The sequence below is a fragment of the Boleophthalmus pectinirostris genome, unplaced genomic scaffold, assembly GCF_026225935.1.
Source record: "Boleophthalmus pectinirostris isolate CB_2022bp ecotype Guang Dong unplaced genomic scaffold, ASM2622593v1 HiC_scaffold_23, whole genome shotgun sequence".
NCBI lineage: Eukaryota > Metazoa > Chordata > Actinopteri > Gobiiformes > Gobiidae > Boleophthalmus > Boleophthalmus pectinirostris.
In genome coordinates this window covers 32,526,379-32,538,662 of record NW_026571207.1, presented here as the reverse complement: position 1 = coordinate 32,538,662, position 12,284 = coordinate 32,526,379, and positions in this window count along the sequence as shown.

Sequence of the window (12,284 nt, the reverse complement as noted above, 5' to 3'; positions counted from 1 at the left end):
GTTCTAAAAAAAACATTGAAAGAGAAAGAACTCCCGATGCTTACACACGCTGCCTTCACTAGCACAGGCGGATGCATTCATGGACGCCTTACAGTAGGAAAAAATCTAGTCCTTACTAACCACCTGATATTATTTTGACCCCCATAGTATATTGACATACCCACAACATACCGCTGTAGTAAAGTAGGGTTGTCCCGATCCAATCACGTGATCAGAAAACGGTGCTGATCATGTGACTGTGGACTTGATCCAGACCCGGGCGTTATGTGCCGATCAAGTATCAGATAAATAATATACATATATAACACACAGGATACACAGCACACAGCAGTTTTTCTGAGGCACGGGATTTGCTCAGAGATGTCCAGTCAGTGAAGTGTCTGTCCCAGTGCCTGTTGTATTAGAGGTGCACTTACGCTGGGACTTTTGGGCTGTGCCATGCTCGGACGCTGTAACCTGTGGTTCTGTGTTTGTTGCAAACAAAACAAGCGGCACTGTTGCGCAGTGGAGCTGGGCTTTTGGCAGAGAGGGTGGGAAAAGTGGCATGAAGCGTCTATTGAGGGGTGGGGCCAATGTTGCGTTGTGCTCCGCTGGTTTGTGGATGTGGTGGCGGTGGTGAGGAGTGTGGGCAGCCGGGGGAAAGAGGCTGTGGGGCTTCTGTCATCTTGTTTTTATTTGGTAAGATTTTGTATTATTTGGATTTCATACACTGGCCTAAATGTTTCAAATGTAATGCACATGCAAACATATAATATCAAATATACAAAGTGCAGATTGTGCAGAGTCGAGTCTCAGGTCTGATCTGGTTCTGGTCTGGTTCCTGTTTTGTCCAGTTCATTAAGTTTACTAAGTTACACATTCCAAGACCAGACTGAAAAGTCAAGATTTTCAACAATGATGGTTCATGGTTAGAAAAGTTAATTTAAAAAAAATAAAATTTTGGACATTTGATTTTTCACAAGTTCAGCCCAAATACTACACATTGAAATCAATACAATCTGATCCCCCCAAACATCCTGGATCTTATTCTTTGCTCTTAGTTAATTTCATAATTTTTATAGAAGTATCGGATTGGGACTCGGTATCGGTAGATACTCAAAATCAAAGGACTCGGAGGCAAAAAAATGTGATCGGGAATATAGTAAAGTTATGACTCCTCTTACTTTTTTCTTTAGTAGTTACTTATCTGATCATTATTTCTCATGTCATTTATTTTTATTATATATTGCTACATATTCACTTTCTTTTAAAGGTATTTTAAGGAATGTTTTGATGGAGAACGACTTGATATTTTGTGTAAATGTGACATATTGTTAAAATTGCATATACATAGCACTGACTCTTGTCACTTTTTATATTGTATTTTAGATTGTTGTGGTTTTTAGTTTGTTATGTTCAGATAATCCACATGTAATTTTAAGTGAAGTTATTGATTACAGAAACAATTGAACAAATCTTCTCCTATCATCTATTTAACTTCTCTATTGATCAGCCCTGTCTATTTTAACAAGATTCCAAATCATGATACATCACTTTGATTACCTAACTCATTATAATATATATAACTACTTATCTCATTTTCTGTAAAATTATCATTATTAACATTCAAAACTTATAATGGACATAAAAAAATATATATTTATTTATTTAATATAATTTTATTTATTTATTTTGCACATATAACATGACAATAAAAAGAAACACTCAAAAAATCCAATAGGGCGTAATATTAAAGCCTCCACCTTATGAATACATAAAAATTTTACATTATCATTGTGCATAAAAATATGTATATATAGAAAAATGACATTTAAACACCATGGATTAAATTCTTTTGATTTAAACATGGATTAAAACACAATGAAACATCCACAATTGAAAGGTTATCAAACATTAACATGAAATATCAAACATTTCCTCAAACTTTTTTTAAACGACGCCTCTGATCTGCCGTCACTAACCAGATGTGAAAACTGCTCCAGAATTTACAGCCTCTGTATCGTCGCAAAACTGAGCTCTTGATGTGACAAATTTTGGAACATGAAAATTATGAATTTGACAATTTTGTATCTATGAATCTCTGCATTGGTTTTAAAATAAAAGGTGAAATGTTCGGGGATCATTGTTGAATTGTAAAGAATTTTATACATAAAAATACAAATTTGAAAAATATTAATCCCATAAATATTATGCATCTGAGTTCTTCAAAAAACACTTTTAAATATGTCAATATGTTTTAATTTGCAGATATAGTATTAATATTCAAAGTTTTTTTTTTTATAGAATTCAAGTTCTTTATTAATAAAATATAGATTTTCATAGGGGGGTCAACATACAATAGGATTCTGACCCCGGGTTTAAAATACTATACCACACCTGTTACACTTCATATAATGCTCCACAAAAACATGCTTTTTTTACTTTTCAAAAACACACTTGGCATGCTCTGTCTGGGGTTTTGTTGGACTTGATTTCAGCTTTACTTCAGCGAAATTGAAAATCAAACTCTTAAACAGGACCATGAACGCTCCGAGTGATCACAGGCTCCTGAAAGTGTGCTGTTTACATCCATTTAGTGTGTTTTTCTTGAGTTTTCAGATGATCTAGAAACTTTTGCTCACCTTTGCTAATGTGTGTATTGCATCACCATGGTAACTGCTGAACATTCCGCCATATACATACATGCAGAACACCCCCAGCGCGAGTATCAATAGGCCCCTGCTCACTCAGATTCAGCGGCGTGAATGTGACCTCTTACCGTGTGGAAATCATCGGTTTTATGTAGAGCTCTGTTTTTTTTTTTCCTTGTTTCTAATTCTGAGCGTTCCCACAGAGGGAGGAGCCACGGGGTCTTTTGTCCATTTCGGTCGGAGCGTCTGAGGCAAAAATAAAAATATCACAGAGAAAAGAGGAGAGGAGAGAAGAGGAGAAGAGGGCCAAAGCGGGGAACTGACCTACATGCTGTCAGGTGACGGAGGGAGACGAGAGAGGGAGGAGAACAAGAGAGTGGATAGAGAAGAGGAGAGAGAAGGGAAGAGAGATGGAGGAGTGAAGAGGGAGAGAGAGAGGTGGAGGGTTTGGCTTTGGTTGTGGACAGGGGAAGAGCTGCCAAGGATCACAGGTGGTGCGGGCACTAAATAGAACAATGTGACTGTCTCTGTGACGGAGAGAAAGGGGAAGAGAGGGACAGAAAAAGAGAATAGGAGGAGGGGTGAAGGGGGGAGAAAGGGAAAAAGAGAGAAAGACAGAATGAGGTGAAGGCGTGAAAGAGATCAGGAGAGAGAGAGAGAAGGAGGGAGGTATTAATAGACGTTAGGGCATCAGGTGTATGGCTGCAGGATGCTCAGGGGTCACAGCACACACACATCAGAGTCATGAGATCGATTCTTGGCTCAAAACATTTCACCGAATGTCTCTCCGTGCTCTTTATAGAATTTCATGTGACCGTGCTCATGTGGCCCAGAGCTCCAAGGTCAGCGGAGCAAAGACGAACATGTAAAAGTCCATGAGCTTCAAGGTCAGGCAGGTCACTGTCACGGCGCTTGGCCTGGGCCCGCCTCGCTTTACGCTCCTCCTGGTGTCCACTCATTTTGTGCCTTCCATTCCTGACTCCTGATCGGTGGACCCTTTTTCCTCTCCTCACCTGCGTTGGCTCCAATACCTCGTGTGCTGTTTTACTTCTGTCCAATTGAGGGCGCTAATTACTAGTTGTCCCTCTGTTTTATCAGTTGGTCATGTGACACTAAAAAGAAGAAAACTGGGACATTTTCTCATTTTTCCTATTTTTTGTCAGACTTACTACTGTGAACAGAGCCCACCAGAAGTTGTCATCCCATGTTTCCAAACGTCTTCCTGGTTTGCGTGAATAGAGCCTATTGTATACTTTTACTTTTTGTACCCTATACCCTGTGTTTACATTTTAATTAAAAGGGTCACACATTTATTACCTGTTACGTTAAGTTGTTTATGTTACTTCCTTTCATTCCTAGGAACAGGTTGTAAGAGTCACAATATAGTTTTTTTGGCTGAGCAGACCTCCTTGTTTGTGATGTAACCTGTAATTTTACCGAACCACACAGAGACAGAGCCAAACAAAGAACTGCATTACATCACCGTTGTCCTCGTCAGAACAGAACACAGTAACAGCGTCTGGTTTCACAACATTAAACACAGGTGAGGTGCTCAGTCTTTATTATGAGACGACAGGGCCTGTGGTGTAATGGATGGGTCCTGAATACTAAAGTCCAGCATTCAAACAGACACGCAGCAGAACAATCACAGGTTACAGTCTAGTCATGGGAGAAAAAATTATTCTCAATCACAAATGTTCTCAGCTGGAAAAACCCAACCCACAGTTTCAACATTTCTGATTGGTCCTTCCTTCTGAGCCAGTGAGAATGTTGTTACCTCTTCAAAAACAGATCTGGACTCAGCCCAGACACTGCCCACCTGCTCCTCCATTACAGCCCCAACACTGCACTATAAACACTTTAAAAATATTTGACAGAAAATCTTTATCTTTTCATCATTGTCTCATACTTCAGAAATATAATATCTTAAGTTTTGGAAATTTTTGAAAATTTAAACTAGTCTGCTCAATATATAAGGTCTTAAATGGACTCGCCCAAACTCCTCTGGGTGAGTTCATTCTGCTCAGATTCAGCACTAGTGGTCGGGTAACAAGAGCCTCTACCAGAGGCAACTGTGTAAGACCTTAAAGACGCACAGCATTCAGTCAGCAGGTGTTATCAGTCAAGGGCACAGAAATCTGGAACAACGTCCCAGCTGCAATAAGAGACTCCACCACATTCAGTACATTTAAAACCAATCAGAAACAACAGCTTAAGACAAACATGTTTGTGTCTTATTGTGCTGTTTCTACTGTGTTTGTCCAATGAATTGTCATAGACAGTTTGTCTTTTGTGTGACGTGTCTTATGTTGTCTCTATCTCTCTGACCTGTCAGGGACCACAGATGTAAAGTTGCCGTTGGGCTAATATATATTATATATATATAGTATATGGTCATGAATATGCATTGTCACTTTTAAATAAATAAAACTTAAAAAAAAAAAAAAAGGCTGCAAAAATGTTTTGATTTGATCTTAACTAATTTAACTAACCACATTTATTCACAGAAAAATATTACTTGAGTGCTACTTTGATATTTCTTCCCTTTAAACATCTGATAGTGAACTTAACTTAGCTTGGTTATAGCAATGCCTGGAATGTCCCAATGCACGGCATTAATCCTATCTATATCCATGGAGGAAAGCACTTAACACCACCAAGACATGTCACATGTCAGATCTGTGAATAGGCGAACCAATCATAATCATCAGAAAAACAAGTATTTTTGAGGACAGATTAGAATTCTATGTCATTCATAAGTTCTAGAAAATTAACACAACCTTAAAGAAGACATATTGTGCTTGTGTCTGCTATATACAGCAGATATCTTTCATGACACCTGTCAGTCAACAGGCTCTATTCACACTTATGTCACAAACCAGGAAGACGTTTGGAAACATGTGATGACAACTTCCTGCAGGCTCTGTTCACAGCAGTAAGTCTGACAAAAACTAGGAAAACTGGGAAAATGTCCCAGTTTTCTTCATCTCCATGTCATTGTGGCATTTTGTTATGTTCGGCTCATTAGCATTTACAACCATTCCTCAGTTTTCATCATTCAATGCACAACTCCGAGCGCACTGGGCACATGTGATTAGAAGAGATGAGGGCATTCCAGATGATTCCAAACAGCACATACGTCTGCAGTCTTCATTTTACCTCTGATCACATTTACTTCTGTGGGTTTTATAACAGTCGGTCAGTGAACCCAGAGTCGGGAACTGCACCGGAAGTTGTCATGACATCTTTCCAAATGTCCAAATATTCATTGAAAACAACTTAATAAAAGAAACAAATCTAGAGTAGAGTTTTTTTGTTTTGTTTTTTCACCAAAATGACTACACGACGCAGCCCAATCCTACGTGTATCACTGATTAAGAAGATAAAACTGGAGAAGGAACCGGTGGTGGTGAAAATGGGGGTTGATCAGCAAAATGGCATCTTGAAATAAGCGATTAAAGATGACTCAAACATGCAAGAATCACTTCACATACAAGTTGATTTTGCAGAATAGGTCTTCTTTAATCCACTATACAACTATGTCTTTTCCCAGCGCTACATAACATAGTTTTTTTACGAGCCTATATAAAACTGATTAAAAGTTCTTCTTGTTTATTAGTTTCCTGTTCGTCTGTGTCCGAGTTCCCTTTAATTTGATTTCCTGTGAGTTAGCACATGCAGCTGGGAGTCTGCTCAAACATGCGCTCCTGTGGGACACTGTATGTACCATTCACAGGCAATTAAAGGGGCGACCGCGACATGGACATCGATACCGGGTCTGAACCAGGACTAGATCTGGTCTCAGAGGACATGTCTGATGGATCCTCGGCCCACTTGTAATTTAAACCCATCACAGGACTGTCTCTCTCTGTTACTATTGACAACAAGCAACTTTCAGATATCACTAGTTTATTTAATCTCAAATGGTAAAGAGGAACTATGGAACGTTTCTGGTGGAAGCAGGTTACAGATAAGTGGAGAGGCGACTAATCACTTAAATAAAAGTTAAAGAGAAGTTAAAGAGGGAGTTTAATACTTATATAATCACATTTAAAGCTCCTATCTTAATACAAAGTTGACTCGTGTGAGCTTTAAAGACAAAAACAGACCTGTACTTGTGTTTTGTTTCATTCACATATTTGAATAATTCTTTAGTATTAGTCTGTCTACATCTCCAAAGCTCAAAATGCTCTGTTCCACCTTGTGATGTCACAAAGCCGTAGTTTTCAAGACTATGTTTACACTGAAACGAATCACCGTATCACCGTATCGGAATCGATCTGCGTCCAGACACGTCGTTTCTGTGTCTACAAGCCTTCCCTATCCACACAGCTTTGAGCATATTTGTTTATGTTTTACAGAAACAAAACTTAAAACCACATGGCTAATTTGCATAAACTGTATGCTCAAGAAACAGCTCGCTATTGTGTGCTGATGCAGTTCAGCTTCTGTCGGACAAAAGGACACGACTCAGTAGAATATGAGTGTTCTTTCTGTGACAGAGGGATGTTCTGCTGATGGTGAGTCTGTTCTGTGCTTCTGTCACGTTGGAGATGGTTCATGTGAAACTTTTCAGAGATTATATGTCTGCAGGTTGTACGCACAGACAGTATATATGAATGGACATATATTCTAGCCTCTTAGCATTTTGGCGGTGACTTACTTTGTGGCGCATAGATCTACATCAGCGTATCAGCGTTTTCAGGTGTCCACACGGTGCCGGATCAGATCTGTGCTCAGATGAATTTGTGGGAGCTGGCAGCACCAGATTGTTCCGTCTCTGGAGCCGTTTTCTGTCAGATTAGTGTGGATGAACACTGTATCCACAACAAAAAACACTTGAATACGTACTAGTGTGGACGGGGCCCAAGTTAAGAGCTCTGTAATTCCAGGGCTTAAATGCTTCAAATGATTCTAGTGAAAGTGTATGGAGTGGCGCACTTCATGTATTACCACATGACATCACAATGTGGAACAGAAATGTGCAGGGTTTGTGCGTTAAACATGTGTGAATGAAACAAAACACAACTCCAGGTCTGTTTTTGATGAGGAAACAACATTATGACATAGATCAGAAAATAGTTTCATATATATGAAACTATCTCTTCAGATCTCCTCAGTTTTTTATTTCCAACCCACTGCCTTGCCATCTTAAATACAATAAAGAATAAATCATGGTAAGGCAATTTAAACAATATGTGAAAATGTCATTTCCATAGCCATGTGCTGTACAAATCCTTGCTATTTCCCATAATGCACCTGTAATGCCTCCATCTCCACACTCTCCATAAACTGTGAAACATGGTCTGATCCTGACAGCAGCTGCTCCTCGCCTCACTGCTCTCATATGATCTGTCATGGTTCACACAGGCCTCTGTACACGGACAGAGGATTCAAGTGCGTCTCGGGTTTGCATGTTCCTCTAATCTGGACTTGGTTTGGATATTAGCTGTGGTTAATATTTTTCGTAGTTCCACATCAATTAAATCGCAGTTTGTGGAAGAAAGTTGAGAAGAAAAGTGCAAAAATACAGGAAGTAGCACAGAGTTGTAAAACAGAATCCCTCTGCCTATGTCATCAACACTGAGAGGCCCGCCACCTATTCCGACATCCCTTCATTACGACATGTTTTTATTTAGACATGATTGTATTACGACGTAGCCTGATTCATCAGCCAGTTTCACTTCGTAGAAACCGTCTGACCTCGCAGCATTAGGATTCATCACTCGACGGTAGGCAGGTACTTTTTATCATTTAACCAATCGCTGCTATTTGGTCGGGACGTATGTAATGTGCCGCTAACAGGGCTAACTGGTATATAAAGTTTTTTTTCCCAAATCCCGTAGGAAGAAGGACAATAACATCTTTCCCCTTGATAAAATTCACCAAACATTCTCTTTGTTCCGGCTTTAATTCCTCAATCTCAGGAATCTTTGACAACACTGAACATATGACTCTTCACTGATTGGCTGGTGCCCGAACTCGCACTTCTGTGGTTTTTGCGAACCGTCGAGTGTATTCTGATTCCTGACCTACTCGCTGGAGAGAAATGAAATTGATCGGAAGCACTAGGTGGCTCCAGCCTGGCTAAATACGCCGTGCCTCTATTTAGACGTGCACATGTTTGTGACACTTTTTAGTCTCGCTATTCCGACACATCATATTGGTTATTCATTTAGTAGGGATGTAACAATATCCAAATCTCTCAGTACGATATTATCACGATATGCATCTCACGGTAAGATATTTATTGCGATACTTTGGAGAGGCTGATATAATTGTAGATAGAAAACTTTTTTGCTTTTAAAATACCTTGACAAACTTTGGTGTGAATTATTTCTGTCATAATCCCAAGAATTCAAGTAAAAACATATTTCTTCATGTTGTCTGCACTGAAATGAATCATGGGATATGTAGTTCCCTATGTCCTTTAGTTGTTGTATTATAAAACTAAGCAATAGAGCAAAGGAACATGTAATTCAATATATTGTGACAGTCCACGATATTATTGTGAGACTTTTGACTATACGATATCTTGATATTTTGGTTATTGTTACATCTCTGTATTTAGGATGTATGGCAGGGGTGTCAAACTCATTTTGGTCCGAGGGCCTTATCCAACCGACTTTGATCCCAAAGGAGCCGGATCAGAAAACTCATGTCATATAAACCCCAAAAATAACAATATGTTCAAATATTTGTGTAGAGAAATGCAAATCTATTACAGAAATCTTTTTTTAATTGATGAACTCTTTCTTGTACAAAATATTATAATATTATGAACAACCTGAAACTAAAAAAAAAAATGCAATTTCAACACAAAGTTTTAACATTAACTTGTATGTAAAAAGGAATAAGTAAATTTTTCTTGTAAAATCCTGCACTTGGCTCCACTTTTCTCATGTTGGACATTTTTCTGATGAGGGTGTCACGGTCAACAGTCAAAACGATCGTCCTTTAAGAGCGTTTGGAAAGAGACAAGTCTTCATTTGTGCTGCTCTGGTGGGAGGGGCCACGCACAGAGACGCTGGAGATGCTGCTGTGCTAAGCACCGCAGAAAATAAACAAGATTTTAAAAGAAAATATAATTCAAATATTTTAGTAGAAAATCAGCCGAGGGCCAGATTAAAGGTCTTGGAGGGCCGGATCTGGCCCCCGGGCCGTATGTTTGACACCTGTGCTGTATGGTGTTCTCCACAGACATCCTACATGACCAAATGAATGAAGCACAAAAGGCCCACGCAGCCTCCGTTTTAGATGAGATATTTTCCCGAAGGCTGGCCTATGCTCTTTTTTAAAATGCATGACTGTTTCCCACTGCGATCAGTTAGGACATTTTCCCACTGTCTGATATCCTCTGTGGCCCATGTATTCTCTGATTGCTTTGCACCAGCCCAAGCATCTTATGATATATGGGAGCACAAAGTATAATATGCTATCACATTAATATTATTCAGTAATGTATAAAGCAAAGTGCAATGTATTACCTGTAAGTATTCAAAGACTGTTTGAGACCAGAATGAGCCACTACAATTTAAAAGGAACCTACATGTTTTAAAAAACCCACATACAGAACCAAGGTTATGGAGCGAAGCGTCACTGTGAAAGGAGTTCATTTATGGAATAGTCTTGACAAAGATATAAAAGAATCAAGTACAATGATGACATTAAAAAACACATCAAATCCAATGCAATGTGTATGTATGAAAAAGGAAACTAAGTTGTTGTGCATAACAGTGAAGATTTCTGTTTGCAATTGATGTGATTGATTGTGACTGAAGTGAGATGTACTGATATGAAATGTTTTATGTGACTATCAGTGTTGATGTTTTGTCTTGAAAAGGGAAAAGGGGGCAGATAACATAAGATGACTCTTCTTTCTGCTCCTTTTCTTTTCTTTTCTTGTATGTTTGATGTTGTAACACTCTTAATGTCTTTTTATACTTTATGAATTAAATAAAAATAAATAATTAAAATTCATGTAGGAAAAGCTGAATGTTTGAAAAATAGTATAGTGCCACTACTCTGACAATGAAAATGTTTAAATAGTGGGACACTTGAAATAATGTTTATGCCACTACTTCGACAAATAGACGTGAATGTCTAAATAACTGCACATTGGAATAGCAGCACGTAACTGACACAGAAAACTCCTTCCAAAATGCAAAGAGTTTTAACATGAATGTACAAATAAAGGTGTTGTCATTTATTTTTATTTGGCTAAATGTAACTTTTATGCAGTTTAGAAAAGTTCTGGTCCTTGTTTATGTTGAACCCCCGAAATGAACAACAAGACTCGTGTTCATTTTAGCTTTGTGGCAACTTTTAATTTCAGATCTTGGTTCGTGTGTTAACAGGTATTTTTCGTCTTTCTGCCTCTTTTACAACAGCCACACACAAAAAAAAAGTGCTTTTCCCATAAGCTTTTGAGTCTCACATTCATAAAGCAACAGTAAAGTAAAAACCCCGTTATTATATAGGTAGAATGAAATTATAAAATAAAGAATATTATCAATAGAAACACAAAGTCAGCAGTCACCTCCAGTCTCTCTCTCTAAAACCTTTAAATCAGGCAAGAAATCTTGGGGTAATAATGGACTCAGACTTGAACTTTAACAGCCACATCAAATCAATAACATCTGCAGTGTTTTACCATCTAAAAAACAGAGCAAAAATCAAAGGTTTACTGTCTAAATCAGACTTGGAGAAACTTATCCATGTGTTTGTCTCCAGTAGGTTAGATACTGTAATGTCCTGCTCACTGGTCTCTCCAAACGAGCTGTGAGACACTGCAGAACATCCAGAACATCCACAACGCTGCAGCTCGGGTCCTGACTCCAACTAGGAAGTACGAGCACATGCGTCCTGTGCTCAGGTCTCTGCACTGGCTCCTGTGGCTCAGAGAATAGACTTTAAAGCAGCTCTACTTGTGTACAAGTCTCTCCATGGCCGAGCACCAAAGTCCATCTGTGACATGTTAGTTTCATATGAACCATCTCACACTCTGAGGAGCTCAGGGACTGACCTCCTGCTGGTGCCCAGAGTCAGAACTAAACAAGGGGAGTCAGCGTTTCAGGTTCACGCAGCTAAAACCTGGAACAGTCTGAACATGTGAGACAGACTCTACTTTGACTCTGTTTAAATCCAGACTCTAAACGGTCCTGTTTAACTGTGCATATAACTGAAAGGTTTTCATTCTGCACTCTTCTCTCTAATTTATCTTCTCTCTCATTTATGTCTCTTTTTTATTTTAATCTTTATGATTATTTATGGTTTGATTTGTTTTTATTGTGATTTTAATGTATTTCTTATTCTGTAAAGCACTTTGAATTACTTTGTGTATGAATTGTGCTCTACAAATAAACTTGCCTTGCCTATATTTATATCAAATGAAAAAGAGTTTAACTGTTTAAATGAAACATGCGTTTAGTCTTATGAATTTTATAACAGAAATATTGCATTTTAATTTTCAGTGCACTACATTTACAGTATGGTTGCTAGGTAACATTTATGGAATTACCTCCACATGTGTAATTTCTGCTATCTGTTTCCAACCAGGAAGTGAACTTATTGCCTGGGATCCTAAATACACACTTCACCAATACATTACAAACGGTCATCGCTATTGCTTCGGATGGGTGTGATTGACAGGTG